General features: G+C 46.2%; 1 protein-coding gene across 5 annotated transcripts in view; it reads left to right on the top strand.

Moving 5' to 3' along the window:
* GALNT2 (polypeptide N-acetylgalactosaminyltransferase 2) overlaps positions 1-24115 on the top strand; it is a 1695325-nt gene that overhangs the window by 276862 nt on the left and 1394348 nt on the right. The window lies entirely within an intron of this gene.

The raw sequence follows: 24115 nt of genomic DNA, 5'->3' as shown, positions 1-24115 counted from the left end.
CAATTATAGGTTCCAGAATGCTTCTTAACATTTTGCTTTTGTAATCTCTCACCAAAAATTATTTTCAAGTTAATTTAGATTATTAAGTAAGGGTTCCATTTTCCTGGTGATCCTGGCCAACCTGTAGCCCTGGGACTTCACGTTATATTTTGTTGTGGTGGGATGGAGACTCTCACTATGTTGCAGGAAGCTTGCTCTGATAGGTTTTCTGTAAAGATGTGTGTCCAATATACCTTGGTCCAAGTCTTTAGTAATCTGCATATCTAAGAAGACTGCCGAGGTGAGGCTGTGAGAAGAGGTGAAATGCAAGGAAGTTGGTGGTTTGATTCGGATAGTTGATAAAATCTTCTAATTTAGAATGGTCTCCTTTCCACACAATAAAGATGCCATCAATAAAGCACAGGTACACTGTGATATGTTGCATGTATTCTCTTTTAAAAATGTAATACTCCTCCCACTTGCCTTGGGCTATGCTGGCTAGGCTACCCCCATGGCTATACCAGTCTTTTGTTTGTAGTAATTTCCATTAAACGTAAAAAAAATGTAGCCAAGCACCATATCTAAAAGTGTACCTGTTTTTTCATGTTGTGCTGGTGTGCTATTGTTTTTCCTGAACAAATCAGTCACTGTTTTAATACAATAATTATGTGGAAGTCCAGTATATAATGATTCAACATTTATTGTTAATAAAATGCTATCAGCATCAATTGCAATGTTTTTTATTTTCCTTAAAATCATTAGTCTTGTGTGTAAAATTTTCTTCTCAAGGTTGTAAAGAAAAAAATCCAGACAGATGGCAGCAGCTTCAGTCAGGGGACCCCCCCCCCCCGGCTTGCAACCACTTGCCTGTAAGGAGGGTTTTCTCAATTTTTATGTGGCTTAGGGATTCCAAAGAATTTAGGCAAGTGGGGGGAAGGAGTCTGTAGATATTCAAACCAGTTATCTGTTAAACCAGCATCATAAAGTGCAGTCAAGGCTGTGTACCAGTTGTTGTATGATGTCTTAATCTCTTCTAAAAGTTAAAAATTCATAATAGTTAGTGTCACTCAACATTTGTTCTATCCTCTGGTTATAGCTACTGGTATCAGTAACAACAATACCCCCTCCGATGTTTTTCGTGTTTCACTGTTGCAGTCATCACATTTGGGTTATCTGCTTGCAGTAGCCCTCAGTCAGCCATATTATCAAAGTCATGGGTCCTGCGTCGGTTGCTGTCTCCTCTTCCATGACGTCAGTAGTCAGAGGTATAAAGCATGCAGCTGATGCCATTACATCAGTCTTTCTTGCCGTGCGCTGCCCGAAGCAGAAACAGTTCGCAGTTGCCGGTCGGCCGACTCCTGAAATTTTCGTTTTTGAGTTTCAGAACCAAAGTCTTCAACTAAAGCTAAGTACCCCGTTGGGGAAACTTTTTCTTGCTCTAAATCGATGTCAGTAAAAGTCAGTAGTTGTATTTCTTGTGGAAAGCAAATACCTCATAAAGATTTTAATTTGTACTGTATTCCTTGCCTAGACCCTGACCACGATGTACCGTGCTGTCGGTTTTGTGCCTTATTTAAACAACGAACTATTCATCGTCTGTATATTTACGCTTCCAAATATTTTGGTACTTGGTTCAATTATACAGATATGTCTTTGGTAAGCCATCTGACTACCGACATTCCGAGAAAATGAAAATATAAAGACAGAGACAGGCCGCCTAGGTCCAAAGCAGCCGACGACGCTTCTCCTAAGCTAGTCGCCAGTTTGGTACTCCGTGAGGTGCTTTTGCAGCCCCTGATACCCGCTACTTCAGATTCGCAGGCCTCTACTGAGACCCATTCAGAGTTCGGTATGCCGCGATTTACTTCAACTGTGGAACCTGCGGATGTCTCTACCTTGGATGGGTTCGGAGCCGCTGTGCAGGCACCGGCTTCTGAGGGTGTATTCAGGCCTATTGACTTGCATGTTAAGCCAACGCCGTCTTCCTCTTCAAGGCCTAAAACTTGATCCATGCCTAGAAAACAGACGCCTAGACCACATGGTTACGCCTCTGTGCCTTAAAAAACAAATGATAAGAATGGCTGAAGACCTGATTACTTTAGTCAGGGGAAGCCAACCTTCCCCCTCTAAGAGACCTATGACTAAATTTGCTTATGATACTTATGATCAGGATTCTGAAATGTCGGTTTCCTCTGATGACCAGGATTTACCCTTATCTACCTATGACGATTCTGATGCAGAAGACTCTATTCCCTCAGCTTCCCCTCCAGAGGATTTCTGTTTTAGTGAAACCTTGCATACTCTTAGGGAGCTTTTTCACTGGGAAAGCCAGGATTACTCGGATTCTAAAAAGATGCTTATGGATTTCTTACTCCTGCCCCAACACAGGTCTTTAGCTGTCCCCCCTGTACTGGACATTGTTGATGACTACTACTGCCAAAAATCCTACCCCCTCTGATAGAGATGCCAGGGCGCTGGATAGATGGGGTAAGAAGGTATACACTTCTGCAACTTTAGCCATTGGGGCCTTAAACTGCCAGTTTCATATGTTAAATATCAGCAGTATATTATTGGATTGCTCAAACAGAAAATGATGTTGATTCCTGACTGTGCTGAAAATAAGGATTTACAGGATTTAATGCATTCTGCTGAACAAGTTGGAAAACATACTTTGCAGTGTGGTTTTGATTCACTAGAGGCACCTTGCAGGGCTGCTGTTACTGGGTCTGTACTTAGAAGGCATGCTTGGCTCAAGGAGCAATCTTTGCCAGATCATGTTAAAGCTAAATTGCTGGATGCTCCCTTAAATCATGACCGCCTGTTTGGTAACAAAGCAGAAGTAGTACTTAAAAAGATGGAAGAAAAAGCTAAATCTATGCAAACTGTTAAAGATTTCCTACAGGTACATCCTCCAAGATTTAGTAGGCATTAGCCCTCTAAGAGTTGGTCCTTTTCTGCCTCTTCCAGGCCTTCTTAGTCGAAACCCAGAACCAGCAGAACACCCAGGCTTCAAGGTACGCACAGGACTAAGCAGTGGGGGGCTCCCACTTCCAAATCAGGGAGTAGTAAGACTCCCCCCTATGGTAAACTGTCTCAACGACTTAACTTTAAAACTTCCAAGCCCTTCTTAACTGACTGCTCCTTTAAAGGAGAAAAAGTGCTCAGCAAGCAAAAAACTGGGAACTCATTATCCAGAACAAATAAGTTTCCCAAGGGTACAGATTTCACTTCCACAAGTTACCAATCCCAAACGGTTGGCCAGATCTACCCCCCAAATCAGTGGGTAGAGGCTCAAAAGCAAGTACACTCTCTCTCTCTCTCTTAAATATAAGGGCTATTCAAACTGTACCAGAGGAGGAAAAGGGACAAGGTTTCTACTCAAGACTTTTCCTGGTACCCAGAAAAGACAACTCATGGTGTCCTATCCTGGACCTTTCTATCCTAAACACCTTTTTGGTGATCCCAAAATTCAAGATGCTAACTCCTCACCAGTTGCTTCTTATGCTAGGCAAGGATGCCTGGTTGGCAACACTGAATTTAAAGGAAGCCTACCTGCACATCCCAATCAGGGAATCTTGCAGAAGATACCTATGCTTCAAAGCAGGCTACATGCACTATCAGTTCTATGCACTGCCGTTTGGCTTATCTACTGCGCCCAGGGTATTCACAAAGTGCCTAGTTCCAGTCATTGCATTTTGCAGGCAAAGAAATATTCAAATATACCCATACCTGGACGATTGTCTAATTCAGGCAGAAAGCCATGACATACTTTTGAATAATCTGGCGTTTGTACAAAAGGTGCTAACTTGTCTGGGGTACACCATAAACGAAAAGAAATCACATCTTGTACCCTGTCAAATTATATTCCTGGGAGCAAACTTGAACAACTTCCCAGATGGCTTTCCTCACGCCAGAGAAACAAATTCATTTGACAGCTTACGTCAGACTAATGGCCACAAAAACCCTGCTATCTGCAAGGCAAATACTGCAAGCCTTGGGGTTCATGGCCTCCTGCATTCTTCTAATTCTGCATGCAAGATTGCATATGAGGAAACTGCAATGGTATCTAAAAAGCCTATGGTGTCAACATTCTCAGGATCTAGAAGCAATGATTCCTATCATACCTTGCCTACAGTTTGAGTTCCTTTGGTGGGCAGAGGCCTGCCACCAAAACAAGGGACTGCCATTCACTCTACCCCCTGCCACCCAAACCCTAACAGACGCATCATACTATGCATGGAGGGTTCACCTGGCAGGGAAGTGCATTCAGGGCAGATGGAACCCAAGTCAAATGCACCTACATATCAATCAAAAAGAAATGTTAGCTGTACAGAATGCTCTGACAGCCTTCAAGGACCACATTCTTCCAGGACAACTAATGGTGAAGACGGACAATACCACTGTTATGTGGTACATAAACAAGCAGGGGGATACCCATTCATACCCCCTCTGCAGACTAGCCATGGCATCTACAGACTCATTTCCTGTCAGGAAAGCTAAATACATTGGAAGACGAACTAAGCAGAAATCTCACGGACCCACACGAGTGAAAACTGGAACCAAAGACTTTCAACAAATTGATAAACAAATTGGGGAGCCCAGATATAGACCCGTTTGCCTCCCCCCAGAACTACCAATCGGACAAATTTTGCACAAGGGATCCCCACAAACAAGCTTGGAAAGTGGATGCCCTGTCCTTCAGCTATCAGTTTATGCCTTTCCTCCTCTGCCTCTCCTCTCCAAAGTACTACTAAAGATCAAACAGGACAAACCAAGGATGATACTGATTGCACCAGACTGGCCACGCCAACACTGGTACCCCTTCTTGTGCAGTGTCACTGCTGGCACCGTGGCACCTGCCTCAGACCCCTATCCTGCTGTCCCAACAGGAGGGCCAGATTCTGCATCCTTGGCTTCAAACAATGAACCTGGCAGCCTTGGCTAATTACCTGATCTCTTCGTTACCATCCCTCAGTAAACAGGTGTTGGATGTCATTCTGGAGGCAAGGAGGCCTAGCACTAGAAAATCTTATGCTGAAAAATGGAAAAAATTTTGCTCCTGGAACCAAACTCAATGGATGGGCACAGCAGCGCCCAATTTACCTCAAATTCTTCAATACTTAACTGAGATGCTTCACAAGGGCCTTTCTTTTCCTCCATCAAAATTTATGCCTCAGCCATTTCAGCTCATAACAACACAGAACCACCCCTCTTCTCTCATCCACTGCTCAAGCAGTTTCTCAGAGGGGCCAAAAACCTAAGACCACCCAGGAGAGCCCCAACTCCAGCCTGGGACCTTAACTTTGTATTGGAAAAACTCACTCTACCTCCTTTTGAACCAGCTGCAAGTGCAGAGTTAAAATTCCTTTTTTGGAAATCTGCCTTCCTTTTAGCAATCACTTCAGCAAGAAGGGTGTCTGAATTACAGGCCCTTTTGGCAGTGGAGCCTTTCATAATCTTTCATGCGGGCAGGGTGTCCCTCAGGACTAATCCCTCCTTCATGCCCAAGATAGTATCCAGTGTGGCTCTTAATCAGTCCATTCATTTGCCAATCTTCTTTTCTAATCCACAGAACAAAGGGGAATGGATACTGCACTCTTTAGATGTGCACACACAGCTTAGATTTTACTTGAACAGGACTAAACCTCAAAGGAAATCTGAACAGCTGCTGGTGTCATTTGCTGCAGGGGCAGAGAGGAAGGCCATTTCAAAGCAAACCATTTCTAAATGGATAGGCCATTGCATTCATTTCTGCTATAAACACCATGGAAAACCTATCCCACAGGGATAAGACCACACTCAACCAGGGCTGCATCTACCTCTACAGCCTTTCTCAGAGGTGTCCCTACCAGAGACATCCTAGAAGCTGCTACCTGGAGTTTTGTACATACTTTCACCAAGCATTATTATTTGCCAATTTTCTCTAAATGCAGAGCTGGTTTTGTCACTGCAGTCTTGCAGGGCCTTATAGCTGGTCCTAATGCTATCTAAGTTCCTCCTCCCATCCTTGGCTTTGGGAATCTACCCAAATGTGATGACTACAACAGTGAAACACAAAGAACATAGTACAGTTGTGTACACTTACCAGAAATGTAGATGTTCGAGTGTATTCACTGTTCCAGTCCTGGTTACCCTCTCTCCAGCCCCCTGACTATACCTATATTCTGGTTTACAATGCTTAAATGTTTTTTGGTGTATTTGCTTTTTTGTTAGAGGTGTAACCTTGCATATAATTGCTTCCCATTATGGGGGCAATGGACATCTGGGGCAAGAAAAACTGATGTAATGGCGTCGGCTGCATGCTTTATACCCCTGACTACCTGACATCATGGAAGATGAGACAGCAACCAACGCAGGACCCAAAACTTTGATAATCTGGCCGACTGAGGTCTACTGCAAGCAGATAACCTAAATGTGATGACTGCAACAGTGAATACACTCGAACATCTACATTTATGTTAAGTGTACACAACTTTACTTTGTCAGCCTTCATAACCCATCGAGACTTCTCTGCCTACCTCTAACAATGCTTTTTTCTCACCTTTGTTAAGGTTGTAGAACTTTCTCTGTGCTGGTTTTTGCAGAACTTTCTTAATGTCAGTTTCACATTTGACTTCAAAGGCTGCTAAAGTTTGGTGTAAGGGAGGGCAGTAATTACTGGGTCTTTTTACTTCTTCAATAGGTTGTTTCTCAGTGGTATCAGATTTGCCATGGTACAGAACTTTCAGATTCAATTTTCTGTCAGGATTTTAAATCAACCAATACTTGTGCCATGTCAGACTTGTAGTGGGGAACAAACGTTAATCCCTTTGAAAGCACACTAGTCTGAATGTCAATAAGTTCTTTTTGGGAGTGGTTCCACACAACACAGCAAGTTAATAGCATGGCTGGTTTCTTCTGGTTTTGGGTCCTGTTGTGTAGTTTGGCTCCCCCAAATATTTCATTTACCTCATTCCTTGGTTCTCCGGTCTTCCGCAGGGGCTGTGGCTGGGGTTTGGGATCGTTGAAACTCCTCTTGTGCCCTTTGGAATTTCAGGGGATTGTAGTGCTAGTCTTCTTGGTGACTCTGATAGCATTGTTCTCCTCTGGAGCTCTGACGTTGGTCCTGGTAATGGAATGGGTACTGGTCCAATTGTTGGTGTTGTGGTTGATGTTTGTACTGATGGTGATGAGCCTCTTGGTGGTGTGGGTCTCTGTGTTCCAGATGCTGTAATTTTTAGCTGTGCTGTCTTTGGTTTCATTTGGCCTGTCTGCTGTGGATCTTGTGTTGTTTCAGGTGAAGTATTTATTTGGTACCAAGCGTTAAGTGTTTCAGTTTATAAGTTAATATTTAATGTTAAGTTGTCAATCTCGCCTTCATTCTTGCTGGATGGGTTCGGAGCCGAACCTCGGCTCCTACTCTGCCTATTACTAAAGCTCGAGAGCTATTTTTACCGACTCAAGGCTATCCTATGTCCCATAATGCTAGGTGTGATATACCCAGATCTCGTTTGCCGCTTCGGCTACGAGGTTGCGTCTTTTTGCCGGCTCAGGTTGTATTAATATTTTTCTTGGTTTTTAGTCTTCTTTTTGGGGTTAAAATATTATCGATAGTGTTTTTTTTTAGTTACTACCCTTAGATCCCTGTTTAGGATTCCCTCTTAGGTAGTTTTTGATACTGTTTTTTTCCCTTCACCTAATAGTTAGGCCCTTGGCCAATCCCCTTCCATTCCTTTTTGTGTGTGTTTGTGCCTTGTTAGATTGTATTAAAAAGTGTGGGGTTTTGTTATATTTTTTCCAAGTCTGTTGCAACTTTTTGTGTGTGTGTGTGTTTGACTGATTGTGATTAGACAGTCATCCCTTTTTCAGGATGTCTAAAGACACTAAGGTCTCGGGCTTCAAGAAGTGTGACTCGTGCTGTCAGAAGATATCTCTGACAGACGGTCACACTTGTGTATATTGCTTGGGCCCTCTGCACCTGCAGGACTCTTGTTCTGTCTGCCACGCGTTCAGTCCAAGAGTCCTGCAGGAACGCAGGAATAAACTTATTTTGAGAGGCTTGTTAAAGCCTGAAGGTTCCCCGGCTAAGCCTTCATCGGGTAAACCTTCTAAGCCCGCCAAACCGTCTGCTCCATGTCCGGAGCCGTCGCCGAGCGGTGCTACTACTATCACTGCATCAGTTCCGGCCGGAACCGATAATTCTAGGCCTCAGTCGACTCCGACTCTGCTGTCGGAGCCGTCTTCGAGCAAGAAGCGTTCCGGGTCTCCTTCCCTGGAATCGGTCCACTCTGCTCCGAAGTCTCCCTTGTTATCGGAGCGGAGTCACAGGTCCCATTCCTCTCGGTCTTCCAAGCTGTCGGACCATGACCTCGAGAGGGTGGTTAGCAGACTACTTAAGTCGCAGGTACTGGCCCAAATGTTGCATAGCCCTCCTCATCAGGCAGTGGCTTTAACTTCTCCCTCTTCGATTCCTCCTCCGACTCTTCCTGTGAGTTCGGAGCCGGAGATCGTAGGGGTCAGGAACATCAGAACCGATACCACCCCTTTTGGCTCCCTAGTCAGCTCCGATCTCTTCCTTGGTTCCATCCTTGGAGGGATCCGGGCGCCGGGACTCTCGTCGGCTCCGAGGGGGCGAATGGCATCGGACCTTTGTCCGACCCTGATGTTCATCGTGCATACAGCTGCAGTCATAACAGATGGATTCTCCTGCCGTCAGGCAGGTCCTCGGTCGGCCGAATTCCAAAGTCTAGGTCCGGCGTCGGTTGTCGTCGCTTTCTTTCCTGACGTCAGTGCGACAGGGGTATATAAGACACAGCCGACGCCATTTTCTTCAGTCTTTTTTGCCGCGCGGTGCCCGAAGCAGAAGCAGTTCGCAAGTGCCGGTCGGCCAGCTCCTGAAATTACGAAAATTTGGAAACCGAAGTCTTCTTTAAAGCTAAGTACCCCGTTGGGGAAACTTTTCTTGCCTCAGACCGATGTCAGACAAAGTTAACAATTGTATTTCTTGTGGGAAGCAAATACCGCATAAGGATTTCCATTCCCTCTGTATACCTTGTTTAGGCCCAGACCACGACGTCTCGGGCTGTCGCTTTTGTGCTACTTTCAATAAACGCACTATTAAACGTCGGGCGGAGTTCGCCCAGCACTTTTTTGGTAAAGCTTTTGATTATAAAATGTCATTGGAGACTCCGACTACCGTTTTGTCCAAAAAACGCAAGGACAAGGACCAAGACCAACACGCGAGGTCCGCGGCCTCCACCGACACCACGCCAAAACCGGCTACACGTGGTCCGGTTCTCAGCGAGGCGCCTACGCAGCCCCTGACTACCGACGACACTTCTCTGGTGGTGTCTTCTGTAACCGAGACCGCAGGTACCTTGGCCCATACCCTGACTACAGCTACCGAAGCCACTGAGAGTGTTGAGCCTCTTAATGTGGACAGGTCCACTTCCACCCATGGTGTCTTCAGACCCCCTCATCTCCCTTTTCCATAAAGGCCTTTACTAAGTCCAAATCAGCCATGCATCCCAAGAGGCCTGGTGCACAGGACCCATCTCCAGGCCCCATGCCTAAAAAGCAGATGCTCAAAATGGCTGAGGATTTAATTATTCTGATCAGGGGTTCCCAACCCCCTCCGGACAAGAGACCCAGAGTGGAGGAAGATTCTCCCTCTTCTGACCAGGGCTCCATTATTTCAGAACATTCTGATGAAGAGGAGCACTCGTACTCTCCCTTTGAAGATTCTGATGCAGAGCAGTCCATTCCTTCTGTATCTCCCCCAGAGGATTTTTCTTTCGGGGAAACCTTGCATACCTTGAGGGAACACTTCCATTGGGAAGGCCAAGATTTTTCAGATTCCAAGAAAAGACTTAGGGAATTTCTTTTGCTACCTCAGCACAGACCTCTGGCGATACCTCCTGTCCTGGACATACTTGATGACGTTTACTCGGAGGCTTGCCTAAATCCGGATTCCCTGCCTCCTGCCCCAGTCCAGCCTGATGGGTGCTACAGAGTTCCTAACTCACACCAATTTCTTTACAAAAGCCATAATGCTGACCCTGAAACCATTTCTCAAGGCCCCAAGGGAATGAAGGCCTCTACTGCTAAGAATCCATTACCTTCCAAAAGAGAGTCTAGATCCTTAGAAAGGTGGGGGAAAAAAGGTATATACCTCGGCCACCCTAGCCATGAGGGCCTTAAATTGTGAGTTCCATATGCTTAAATATCAGCAGTTTCTGTTATCACAATTAAGGAATAAAATGTCACAACCTGAACAACCAGATTTGAAGGAGTTGCAGGATATGATGCATAGTGCAGAACAAGTGGGTAAACACACATTACAATGTGGCTATGATGCTCTAGAGGCCTCAAGTAGAGCTGCTGTTACAGGATCAGTCATTCGTAGACATGCCTGGCTTAGGGAACAAACCTTGCCTGATCATGTTAAAGCTAAACTACTAGATGCTCCTTTACAAAAGGATGTATTATTTGGTACTAATGCTGAGGAGATAATACGGAAAATGGAAGAAAAAGCGAAATCTATGCAAACTGTCAAAGCCTTTCTACAGGTACAACCACCACGTTTTAGCAGAAATTGGCCTTCAAAAAACTGGTCCTTTCCAGCCACGGACAAGCCCCAGGGCAGAGGACAATCTCAAGGGTCATATAGAGGCAGACAATGGCAAACTCCAGCACCAAGAGGTGGCGAAGACAGTGCACAACAGTACAGGAAACAAACCCAATGACTTTGGCATATCACAACAGACAAATGGATCCTGGACATTATAAACAGAGGCTACAGATTTCATTTTCACACACTTCCAAAAATGAGAGGCATGCCGAACCTGCCACACAATCAAAGGGCAGAGGCTCAAATACAAATTTCAAAGCTTATGGACATGAAAGCTATTCAAGAGGTACCTACTCACGAACAAGGTCAAGGTTTTTATTCCAGACTATTCCTGGTACCAAGGAAGGGAACCGATTGGAGACCCATTTTGGACTTATCCATCCTAAACACATTTCTACTCGTACCAAAATTCAAGATGCTCACCTTACAGCAGCTTCTTCCCATGCTGGGCAAGGAGTCTTGGCTGGTAACATTGGACCTCAAGGAGGCATACCTGCATGTCCCAATCGGACAAAACTGCAGAAGATACCTCAGATTTCTTGCAGGTTCAATCCACTATCAATTCTCTGCATTGCCCTTTGGCTTATCTACTGCGCCCAGAGTATTCACGAAATGCCTGGCATCAGTAATTGCCTACTGCAGACTTCAAGGGATACAAATTTACCCTTATCTGGACGATTGCCTGATCCAAGCGGACAGCAAACACATACTTCTGGAACATCTGGCTTATGTAACATGGTTATTGAATTCTCTGGGATACACAGTCAACAAAGAGAAATCCAGGCTAACACCATCTCAGAAAATAATTTTCCTGGGTGCCAACTTGGACAAAACACCCAGATGGCCTATCTTACGCCAGAAAAACAGGGGCAACTAACTCAGTACTTCAAAATACTAGCAAATTGTACCAGGCTAACTGCAAGGAAAATCCTGCAGACTCTGGGCTTCATGGCATCTTGCATTCTTCTAATCCCATGTGCAAAGTTGCATATGAGGAAACTTCAATGGTACCTAAAAAACCTATGGCCTCAACACAGCCACAGTTTGGAAACAATAATACCACTAATCCCATGTTTGCAAAAGGAATTTCTATGGTGGGCCCAAGCATGCCAAACAAACACAGGTCTACCATTCTGCAAGCCTCAAGCAAATAAAGTCATCACAACAGACACTTCAGACTACGCCTGGGGGGCACACATGACAGACAGGTGCATTCAGGGCAAATGGTCCCAAAAGGAAAAGCACCTTCACATCAATCAAAAGGAAATGCTAGCAGTGATAAATGCAATTACAGCTTTAAGGACCTCCTGCATCCAGGGCAATTATTGATAAGAACAGACAACACCACAGTAATGTGGTACATAAACAAACAAGGAGGAACACATTCATACCCCCTTTGCAGGCTGGCCATGTCACTTTGGAACTTGGCTCTGGAATGGCAAATCGAACTTCAAGCACAGTACCTGCCAGGTTTGGAAAACACGCTGGCAGACAATCTAAGCAGAAATATGACAGACACGCATGAATGGAAGTTGCATCCTCAAGTGTTTACAAAGATAATCCAAGCGTGGGGAAGGCCAGACATAGATCTCTTTGCCTCCCACAGGAATCATCAATTGACAAAATTCTGCTCAAGGACATTCCATTCAAAGGTCTGGAGAGTGGACGCCCTTTCTTTCAGTTGGGCAGCATGGACAGTTTACGCCTTCCCACCTTTGCCTCTTCTGCCCAAGGTGCTCTTGAAAGCAAGAGCAGACAGACCAAAGATGATACTGATCGCTCCAGACTGGCCAAGACAACACTGGTACCCACTCCTGAGGAGCCTAACACATTCTCCTCCCTGGACCCTACCTCTAATGCCTCTTCTGCTGACTCAGCACAGCTACAAAACTCTTCACAGTCAGCTGAAAACACTCAATCTGGCTGCATGGAAAATTCCTTAACACCACAACAGACCCTACTCTCCAAGGAGGTGCAGGATGTCATTTTGGAGGCCAGAAGGCCATCTACTAGAAAGGCTTACTCCGCAAAATGTAAACGGTTTTGCACTTGGAATGAGAAAAAAGGCCAGGATCCTAGAAAACTGAATTTACCTCAGATATTACAGTATCTAGCTGAGCTGTTGAACAGTGGGCTTTCATTTTCCTCCATCAAAATCCATGCCTCAGCCATTTCTGTTGAATACAACACTGATCCACCATTATTCTCCCACCCACTCTTAAGACAGTTCCTCAGAGGGGCTAAGAATATAAGACCTCCAAGGAAACAACCAATACCAGCCTGGGATCTTAATTACATTCTAGAAAAATTAACATTGCCTCCCTTTGAACCAGCTGCCTCAACAGATTTGCAATATTTGTCCTGGAAAACAGCTTTCCTTCTGGCCATTACCTCAGCTCATAGGGTTTCGGAACTACAAGCCCTCATGGCTGTGCAGCCCTTTCTCATCTTCCATCAGGACAGGGTTTCCCTGCGAACCAACCCGTCATTTATGCCTAAGGGTAGTATCCAGGGTAGCTTTAAATCAGGCCATACACTTACCTACCTTTTACCCCAATCCTCAAAACAAAGGGGAAAGGCTGCTACATTCCTTAGACATCCATAGACAGCTACGTTACTATTTGGACAGAACAAAGCCTTTCAGGAAATCAGAACAACTCTTTGTGTCCTATGCTGTAGGAGCTCAAGGGAAGCCAATTTCCAAACAGGCTATTTCAAAATGGATAGGCCACTGCATACGGTTTTGTTACTCCTTTCATGGTAAATCTGTACCTGCAGGCATCAGACCCCACTCCACAAGGGCCACAGCTACCTCTGCAGCCTTCCTCAGAGGAGTCCCTACCAAAGATATTTTGGAGGCAGCCACTTGGAGTTCTGTGCATACCTTCACTAAACACTACCACCTACCTTTATATTCCAAAACTAGAGCAGGCTTTGCCACTGCTGTGTTGCAGGGCATTCTGGCTCTTCCCAGTTCCACCTAGTGCCTACCACCCTGTGCGTAGCTTTGGGATTCTACCCATCTGTTATGACTGCAGCTGTATGCACGATGAACATAGTACAGTTTTGTACCTACCATAAATGTAGATGTTCGAGTGCTAATACAGCTGCAGTCCAGGTTTCCCTCCCTCCTTCCCCTCTGGGTACAGACCTAGTGGCTAAGTCCTCATCTCACAACTTGATTGGGTTATCCTTCTATGGTGTATTTGCTTGCAACTACTGTTTTTTGATTATATTGCAATGCATGATTATATATTATTCATATATGTGTGTATATATATATATATATATATATATATTTTTTTTTTATATATATTTTGCCTTCCTTCTAGGGGCACCTGACATCTGGGGCAAGAAAGACTGAAGAAAATGGCGTCGGCTGTGTCTTATATACCCCTGTCGCACTGACGTCAGGAAAGAAAGCGACGACAACCGACGCCGGACCTAGACTTTGGAATTCGGCCGACCGAGGACCCGCCTGACGGCAGGAGAACCCATCTGATGTCCTTCAAGGATGCATCTGCAGTCATTACAAATGGGTTGTCCTGTCGTCAGGCAGCCCTTCGGTCGGCCGGATTCCAAAGTCTGGGTCCGGCTTCGGCTGGTGTCGCACTTCACCCGACGTCATCGCTGCAGTTTTTCGGGTATAAAGGCATCAGCCGACGCCATCTTCCTCAGTCTTTCTTGCCGCTGGCTCAAGCAGAAGCTGTTCGCAAGTGCCGGTCTGTCAGATCCAGAGATTACTACTACCGAATACTACTTCAAGACTTCTAAAGCTAAGTACCCGTTGGGGACTCTTTCTTGCCTCAGCCGATGTCAGAGAAAGTGAATAACTGTTTATCTTGTGGGAAACAAATACCTCATAAAGATTTCCACTCCTGTATACATTGTTTAGGCCCAGACCACGACGTAGCAGCTTGTCTAGCCTGTGCTTCTTTTAACCGACGGACGCTTAGACGTCGGTCGGAGTTTGCTGAACAGATTTTCGGCTCTGATTTTGCCTATATTATGCCGTCGGATCCTCCGACAACGCAAATTTCCAAAAAACGTAAAGAAAAGGACCGACACTCGCGGTCCGCGGTTTCGGCCGAAACCGCGATTAAGCAAACCGCGAGTGTCTCGGTTTCGGCCGAAACCGAGCAAGCGGTTCTTTCTTCAGCCGATACCATGCCTTCTACCGAGGCCTCCTCTAACCTGGTAGAATCGGCTTCTGAAATCCAACCTTCTGTTGCGGTTTCTCAGGAATTATCAGACACTATTCCCCTGGATATTTCAACCCCTGCACGTGGAGCTGCTAGGCCTCCTGCAGCCATGTCTATTAAGGCCTTTGCCAGGGCTAAAGCAGCCAAAGCTTCAAAAACTGTGCCTGCCAAACCCTCCTCACACAGGCCCAGCACTAGCTCTCGGTAGAGCAGAGCCCCCCTGAACCAGTATCCACTGATGATTCCTCTGATGACTCAGAACATACAGACCCTCCTGAGGCTTCTTATTCTCCTTACGAAGACTCTGATGCGGAAGAGTCCATTCCTTCAGCCTCTCCACCTGAGGAATTTTCCTTTGGGGAAACCTTGCATGCTATGAGGGAACAATTTCAGTGGCAGGGCCAAGATTTCTCAGACTCCAGAAAAGGCTTAGAACCTTTCTACATTTACCACAACATAGGCCTTTAGCTATACCTCCAGTTCTTTCTGTTGTAGATGATGCATTTAATGATGCTTGCACTGCTCCTGATTCATTACCTCCAGCTCCTGCTAAGCCCGATAGGTTCTACAGGGTCCCGGACCCTCATCACCATTTATACAAGGCTCCTTTTGCAGATCCAGAGACTATCTCCCAGGGCCGTAAAGCTGTAGCAGCTACTTCTACTAAAAACCCCCTCCCCTCTGAAAGGGAATCCAGGTCCTTAGAGAGATGGGGTAAAAAAGTTTACACTTCTGCTACCTTGTCAGCTAGAGCTTTGAACTGCCAATTTCATATGATTCAATATCAAGAGTTTATGCTTGACCAGTTAACTAAAAAGCTGTCCTCTGAAGAATCTTTAGATAAAAAATATGTTCAGGAAATGGTACATAACATACAGCAGGTTAGTAACCATTCTTTAAAATGTGGCTATGATGCACTGGAGGCTTCCTTTAGATCAGCCATGACTGGCACAGTTATCAGGAGACATGCATGGTTGAAAGAACAGGCATTACCAGACCATGTCAAATCAAAGCTTTTGGATGCACCCATGGACAAGGTCAATTTATTTGGTTCCCTTGCTCAGCAGGTACTAAAAAAGATGGAAGAGAAGGCGAAATCTGTACAAACGGTGAAAGATTTCTTACAGGTTCAACCTCCAAGGTTTAGCAGGAACTGGCCCTCCAAGAATTGGTCCTTTCCGGACTCCTCTAAGACTCAGAGAGGCAGGAATAGGCGTTCTAGAGGCAGAAACCAATCCAGGGGTGCCTACAGGGGACACCAGTGGCAAGGTAACAATCAACGAGGCACGGACACAGCCACCACCACTACAACAACTCAATCACAGTGACTTGACAGTGGCACCTGCTACCAGGGAACAACTAGAAGCACCCTTAGGCGGAAAGCTAACCTTATTTTCAAAAAACTGGCATTGCATCACAAGGGAAAAATGGATTTTGCAAACTATAGACCAAGGTTACAGGTTCCATTTCCATACTCTACCAGGGAAGAGAGGAATGCCAAACCTACCACCTACTCAAAGGACAGAAGCTCTAAAGCAAATATCTCAGCTATTAAGAATGAGAGCTGTGGAAAAGGTACCATCTATGGAGCAAGGAAAGGGATTTTACTCCAAACTCTTCCTGGTACCAAGAAAAGAAAACAAATGGAGACCCATTCTAGACCTGTCCGCTTTAAACACATTCCTCATTGTTCCAAAATTCAAAATGCTGACCCTACAGCAGCTTCTTCCCATGCTGGGCAAGGAGTCTTGGCTGGTAACTCTAGATCTCAAGGAGGCATACCTGCACGTCCCCATACGACCAATTTGCAGAAGATACCTCAGATTTCTTGCAGGATCAGAGCATTATCAATTTTCAGCATTGCCCTTTGGCTTATCTACTGCGCCCAGAGTGTTCATGAAATGCCTGGCATCAGTAATTGCTCATTGCAGACTTCAGGGGATCCAAATTTATCCCTACCTGGATGACTGCCTCATACAAGCGGACAACAAAAGCAAGTTAACAGAAGACTTACAAAGAGTCATTTACCTGCTGCAAGCTTTGGGATATACAGTCAACATAAAAAAGTCAAGGCTTATTCCATCCCAAAGAATAACCTTTCTGGGTGCAGAGCTGGACACATCAAAACAAATGGCATTCCTAACTGCAGAAAAGAAAGAGCAACTACCTCTCTACTTCTTGGCATTAACAAAGCAGAACCATCTAACTGCAAGAAAAGTACTGCAAGCTCTAGGCTTCATGGCATCCTGCATAATTCTGGTCCCTCATGCCAGACTGCATATGAGAAAGCTACAATGGTATCTAAAGAATTTGTGGTCCCAACACAAGCACAGCCTAGAAACCAAAATTCCAATAATCCCATGCCTGAAACAAGAGTTCCTATGGTGGGCTCAGGCCTGTCAATCAAACACAGGATTGCCCTTCTGCAACAGCCAACCAAGCCAAACCATCACGACAGATGCCTCAGACCTCGGTTGGGGGGCACACATGCTGGGCAAGTGCATACAAGGCTTATGGACTCAAGACCAGCTGCGCCTACACATAAATCTAAAGGAAATGCTGGCAGTAAAATTGGCAATCCAGTCACACCATTTCTCCAAGAAGGTCAGTTGATGATAAGGACAGACAACACCACAGTTATGTGGTACATCAACAAACAGGGAGGCACCCATTCATATCCTCTATGTCGGCTGGCACTGGACCTATGGGATGTGGCCCTGAGCTACAACATTCAGTTACAGGCAATTTTTGTACCAGGAAAAGAAAACATTCTAGCAGACATATTAAGCAGAACTACCACAGATGCCCACGAATGGATGCTTCATCCGGACATCTTCAAAGCCATCACAAGAGAATGGGGATTACCACAAATAGACTTGTTTGCATCCCCACTCAATCACCAGCTAAAGAAATTCTGCACAAGGACGTACCACCCACTTGCTTGGAAGGTGGACTCCCTATCTTTCAGTTGGAAAAACCTGACAGCATATGCATTCCCACCACTTCCTTTGATGCACAAGGTGCTTCTGAAGATCAAAGAGGACCGTCCAAGTATCATTCTGATAGCTCCAGACTGGCCAAGACAACATTGGTACCCATTGCTGAGGAGCATGTCTCGGGAACAAATATGGGCACTACCCCTGATCCCATTACTGTTAACACAGAACAACTACAACATCCTGCATCCAAACCTGAAAACACTGCAGCTAACGGCCTGGAACATTACATAACAGCAATTAACCCAAATTTATCCCAAAGGGTTAAAGACATAATCCTGGAGGCTCGTAGACCTTCAACAAGAAAGAATTATGCAGCACAATGGAAAAGATATCTCATTTGGAGTACTGCAAAGGGAGAAGATGTGACACTGGTAAACATAGCCAACATCCTGGAGTACTTGGCAGAGCTCTTCCACACAGGCCTGTCCTATTCTTCCATCAAGTTACATGCATCAGCTATTTCAGCAGAATACAGCTTGGATCCTCCTGTCTTCTCTCACCCCCTGCTCGAACAGTTTCTGAGAGGAATTAAAAATGTAAAACCTCCCAGGAAACCACCATTGCCAGCATGGGACTTGAACTTTGTGCTAGAAAAATTGACACTTCCCCCCTTTCGAGCCAGCAGCAACAGCAGAATTACAATACTTATCCTGGAAGACTGCTTTCCTGCTGGCAATAACTTCAGCAAGAAGGGTCTCTGAACTACAGGCATTAATGGCAGTGCAACCCTTCCTGATCTTCCATCAAGATAGAGTGTCCATGAGAACAAATCCTACATTTATGCCTAAGGTGGTATCCAGAGTGTCATTAAATCAGGCTATCCACCTACCTACATTCTTCCCAAACCCACAGAACAGGGGAGAAAGACTCTTGCATACCTTGGATGTACATAGTCACGCTGTCCAGGACAGGACTAAGTCCAATAGAAAAACTGACCAGCTTCTGGTAGCATATGCCACAGGAAAGGAAGGAAAACCAATTTCAAAACAGACAATCTCCAAATGGATTGGAAATTGCATTAGATTTTGTTACTCCTACCATGGAAAGAAAACTCCAGAGAACATCAGGCCTCACTCCACAAGGGCTACAGCCACTACCACAGCTTTCTTACGAGGAGTGGCTACCAAGGACATTATAGAGGCTGCTACTTGGTCCTCCGTGCATACATTTGCCAAGCATTACAATTTACCTTTATACTCTAGATCCCGAGCAGGTTTTGCCACTGCTGTTTTGCAAGGGATCCTAGCTGCACCATAATCTCTACTCTTTTCCTCCTCCCCTTGTTTAGCTATGGTATTCTACCCATTTGTAATGACTGCAGATGCATCCTTGAAGGACATAGTACAGTTTTGTACCTACCATAAATGTAGATGTCCGATAGGAATGCATCTGCAGTCAGGATTACCCACCCACCTTCCCCTCTGAGGTACTCCTAGGGTATTTGCCATCCTTCAACTAGCTTGGGGGGGATCTATTATGGTGTATTTGTTTGTATATATGTACATACATGCTTATTTTATGTGTTTGCTCTCTGCTATTTGGAAACATTGGCATTTATCCAAATTTAGCCATCCAAGAGGGCACCTGGCATCTGGGGCAAGAAACACTGAGGAAGATGGCATCGGCTGATGCCTTTATACCCGAAAAACTGCAGCGATGACGTCGGGTGAAGTGCGACACCAGCCGAAGCCGGACCCAGACTTTGGAATCCGGCCGACCGAAGGGCTGCCTGACGACAGGACAACCCATTTGTAATGACTGCAGATGCATTCCTATCGGACATCTACATTTATGGTAGGTACAAAACTGTATTTTCTCCCTCTCGGAGCTTCGGCGCAGGTGAGTTCGGCCCCGATATCGGCCTCGGAGCCATCCCTCTTGGTGCTGGGAGGAGTCCTTGTCTCTTTTGAGTGGGGACCCCCTTCCCTGCCTGATAGGGGCGCCTTTGAGGTCATGAGGAGTGTGCTGGTCCCTGTGCCTGCTCCATGGTCGGCTCCTTCGGCTCCTCCCTCTATGGTGCCTACTTCAGTCTCTACCCGCACTCTCGATCCCGAGCGTGGAGAACCGATGCTACAGGTAGCCCCATTGGGCATATCCTCCTCTTCTGAGGCCTTCCCTGATCCTTCAGGGGAGCCCCCTCGAAGTAGAAAATGCAAGAGGAAGCATATAGATTCCCCTGAGTCAGTCACATCGGACACTGACTTGGATGACTCCGAAGGGTCCCCAAGGTCCCCCTCTGAGGATGTCTCATTTTCTGACATCCTGGAGATTCTTAAGCAGAGGGGAAACTTGTCTGCCCTTAACCCTTCTGAGGACGAGTCGGTGTACTTGGATGCGTTCGGTTCTCGCCCTTCCACCTCCTGGGTGTCTCCACCTTTCGACCCGCTCATGGATGTGGTGGTTCGAAAGGCGTGGACGGCTCCGGATACTATGGAACCAACTCCCTCCGGAGGCCTACAAAATTTATTACAGCCCCTTCTGACAAGCAGTTTTTAACTAAGGGCATCCCTGCTGATGCCATGGTGGTAGCGGCGGCCACTAAAAAGGAGTTGGCTGACCCTTCAGTTCCTGCCCATCCTCCTAATAAGGAATCTAGGACTATGGACAGGTATGGCAAGCGGATGTTTTCATCAGCGACCTTTGCTATGCGTTCGCTGAATTATTTGTGCCATTTCACCCGTCTCCAGAGAGACCTTCTCAAGGAACTGGGTGATACCTTACAGGACCCATCAGCTGCGGGGTCTCAGGAAAAGATCAACTCCCAGCTGGGGACCCTAAACTCTATTGTAAACTCCTCCATGCGGCTCATTTCCTATGCAGCTGATGGAGCGAGTAGGGCTGCAGGCATGAGTGTTGCTCTAAGGAGACACGCCTGGATGTGACTTTGCAACTTTGCTGACCCCTTCAAGGCGTCCTTCACTAACACCCCCTTTGATGGTTCTGCCTTGTTTGGACTTCAAGTGAAGGATACATTGACCAGGTGTGAGCAGGAAGGCAAGACTCTCTCTGCCGTAGGAGTCTGTTTTTCTACCCCTTCTAGACCATACCCTAAGGGTCAGAAAGGTGGGAAAATGTGGTTCCGCAAACCTCAGGGAGTACTGCCTGACGCATGTGGTGAGCTTCCCTCTAGAGGCAGAGGACGGAACAATAATAGACGCTGCCCGAGGGGCAGGGAGGGTCTGCAGAATCAGGGTAGCAGAGAATCCTTCTCTGATAAACCCTTCCAGCACCCCTGAGGAGCTGCCCAACTGTCCACCTTCGGAGGCAGTCGGAGGAAGACCATCACTGTACCCAGTAGCCTGGCATTCCCTCTCGCAAGACATTTGGGTACGGGCGATCATATCAGAGGGTTACAAAATTCCCTTTATTCATACCCCACAACCGCCAAAAGGGCCCCTTCCAGACGTTCCTCCCGGTCTGAGGGATCAAGCAGCACTAGAAATTTCAAAGCTGCTACAAAAAAGAGCCATCCAGCCAGTCCCAGCAGACCAGCAAGGATCCGGAGTCTACTCCAAGTTCTTTTTGGTACCAAAAGACAGGGGACTGGAGACCTATTTTGGATCTCAGCAGACTGAACAAGTCTGTTCAAAGAACGAAATTCTGGATGGTCACGCTTCAGTCCATTCTACCCTTCCTGGGTCAGGATAATTGGATGTGCTCTATAGACCTTCAGGATGCGTACTATCATATCAAAATGAACAGGCGCTCCAGGAGGTTTCTCCGCTTCCGACTGGGAGCCAGTCACTATCCATTCAGAGCCCTGCCCTTTGGCCTCACCACAGCCCCCAGGGTGTTTACCAAATGCATGGCAGTGGTTGCGGCTTACCTGAGACTAAAAGGATTCCAGGTGTTTCCATACTGCCACCACCAAGCGTCAGCTACTTCATTCCAGAGATTATACCCTCCAAATTTGCAACGAACTAGGTATCTCTATAAACTCCGAAAAGTCTGCCTTGTCACCTTGTCAGTCTATTACCCTCATAGGTGCCGTTTTAAACACCGTGGAACGGTCAGCAAAACTGCCTGTACAAAGGATTTCAGACATTCGATGTCATATTCAAATCCTACTACAAGAAAGCAGAATCCAGGCCAGATTCGTACTAAAAACCCTAGGTCTCATGGCAGCAGCTATCACATTACTCCCCCTAGCTCGCTTTCACATGCGGATCCTGCAATGGATGCTGTTTTTCCAGTGGTCCTTTCAACAGCTTCCAATGTCACACAGCATTCTAATCACTCAGTCATGCAAAAGACACCTTTCGTGGTGGATGGTCTCCCCCCAGGTTCTTCAGGGCAGACCCTTTGTCCTTCCTCCTCCTGTGGCTACTGTGACAACGGATGCCTCCCTGATCGGGTGGGGGGCATTTTCAGGGCAGGACAGTCCAGGGCACATGGCAGCCTTTCGAAAGCCACCTGCACATAAATGTCTTGGAAATGAGAGCGGTGCTTTTAGCGTTGCAGGCCCTTCAAGACTCTCTACCCACCGGGACTATTGCAATTCAGACAGACAATATGTCTGTAGTGTGGTACATCAGCAAGCAGGGAGGAACCAGGTCCTACCCCCTATGTCGAGAAGCACTCAGACTGTGGCAGTGGGCGATCTCTTCTCAACGGTTTCTGGTAGCAACGCATATCCCCGGGAATTCCAACGTCATAGCGGACAGGCTGAGCAGAGCCATTCTCATGCCCCATGAGTGGTCTCTCAACCAGCTAGTAGCGGAAAAAATCTTCAGGAGGTGGGGTCAGCCTTGCTGCGATCTTTTTGCAACCCCTCAAAACAGCAAGTGCCCAGACTTCTTCACCCTGTTCCCTCTCCCAGGTCTTCCCCCCAGAGATGCTCTAGTCCAGGATTGGCCCCGGGGTCTTCTGTATGCCTTTCCCTTAATTACTCAGCTAATCCAGAAAGCAACTGTTTTGAGATCCAGAATGATCCTTGTTGCCCATTACTGGCCTCGACAAATTTGGTTCCCGTTCCTGCAACGTCATCTACTAGATCAACCCTGGCATCTGGACGCAGTGCCAGATCTTCTGACACATCAGTCGGGCGGGCTGCATCAATCTCTCAACCTCACAGCTTGGTTGCTCCACTTCCAACCCTAGCCAGGCTTCCCTCAATCTCTCATTCAGTTCGTAACATCATCCTCGCTTCGCACAAGTGTACCACCAGAAAGACTTAAGCTAGCAAATGGAAGCGTTTGGGCAGGGGAGAAACAAGTTGACCCCTTTATAGCCCCTGTCCATACAGTCTTAGAGTTTTTGGCAGAACTGTTTCAAATGGGATCTTCTTCAGCCACCATCAGAGATCAGTTGGCAGCCATTGCGAATTTTCATGTTGGATTGTCAGAGACCAGCATTATGTCACACAAACTTTGTAAAGCCTTTCTAAAAGGAACCCTCTTACTTAGGCCCCCGGTAAAAGATCCTCCCCCACCATGGGACCTAAATTTGGTGCTGTTGTCTTTAATTCTCCCTCCCTTTGAACCTGCGGCTTCCTGTTCACTAAAGTTGCTCTCTTGGAAAACTCTGTTTTTAGTAGCCATCACTTCATTGAGAAGGGTTTCAGAACTTCAAGCCCTTTGTGTTCGCCCTCCTTACCTTGTTTTTCACAAAGATAGTGTGTCACTTAGGACTAATCCGTCCTTTTTACCCAAAGTACTCTCCGAAAAAAATCTGAATCAGACCATCGATCTTCCTGTTTTCTTCCCACTTTATACCAATAGGTCTGAACAGAAGTTACATTGTCTAGACGTTCACCGTCAATTATGCTTCTACCTGGATAGAACCAAGCAGACTAGGAAATCATTACAGCTCTTCCTGTCTTACGTGGAAGGGAAACAAGGCCTGCCAGTTTCCAAAGTAACCTTGTCCAGGTGGTTGACCTCTGTCATCATGTTGATGTACCAATTGAGGCATAAAGAGCTCCGTATTAAGCCCAGAGCTCATTCAACCAGAGCATTAGCTTCTTCAGTAGCCTTTCAGGCAAGATTGCCAATGGACTCCATTTGTGCAACGGCCACTTGGGCCTCTCCTCATACCTTCATTTCTCATTACAAGCTGGACAGGACCTCTAGAAGTAGGGCTGATTTTGGTTCCACTGTACTCAAGAGTTTGTTCCATTGAGCCACCCAGGACTAAGGTGCTAGGGACGCTGTCCCATCCAGCAAGAATGAAGGCGAGATTGACAACTTAACATTGAGAAGTTATGTACTTACCCTAACGTTCCATGTTAGTTGTCTTCTTCTCGCCTTCTTTCTTGCGTCCCACCCTCCATCCCCCTAGCCTGGCAAGACCGAGAGTATCTTCTGAGATGTGTTATCATGAGAGTT

This window comes from Protopterus annectens, chromosome 1.part1, assembly GCF_019279795.1.
Source record: "Protopterus annectens isolate FY-2018-M chromosome 1.part1, PAN1.0, whole genome shotgun sequence".
Classification (NCBI taxonomy): Eukaryota; Metazoa; Chordata; order Ceratodontiformes; family Protopteridae; genus Protopterus; species Protopterus annectens.
Note: the sequence above shows the minus strand (reverse complement) of the source record. Positions and strands in the feature narration are given on the sequence as shown.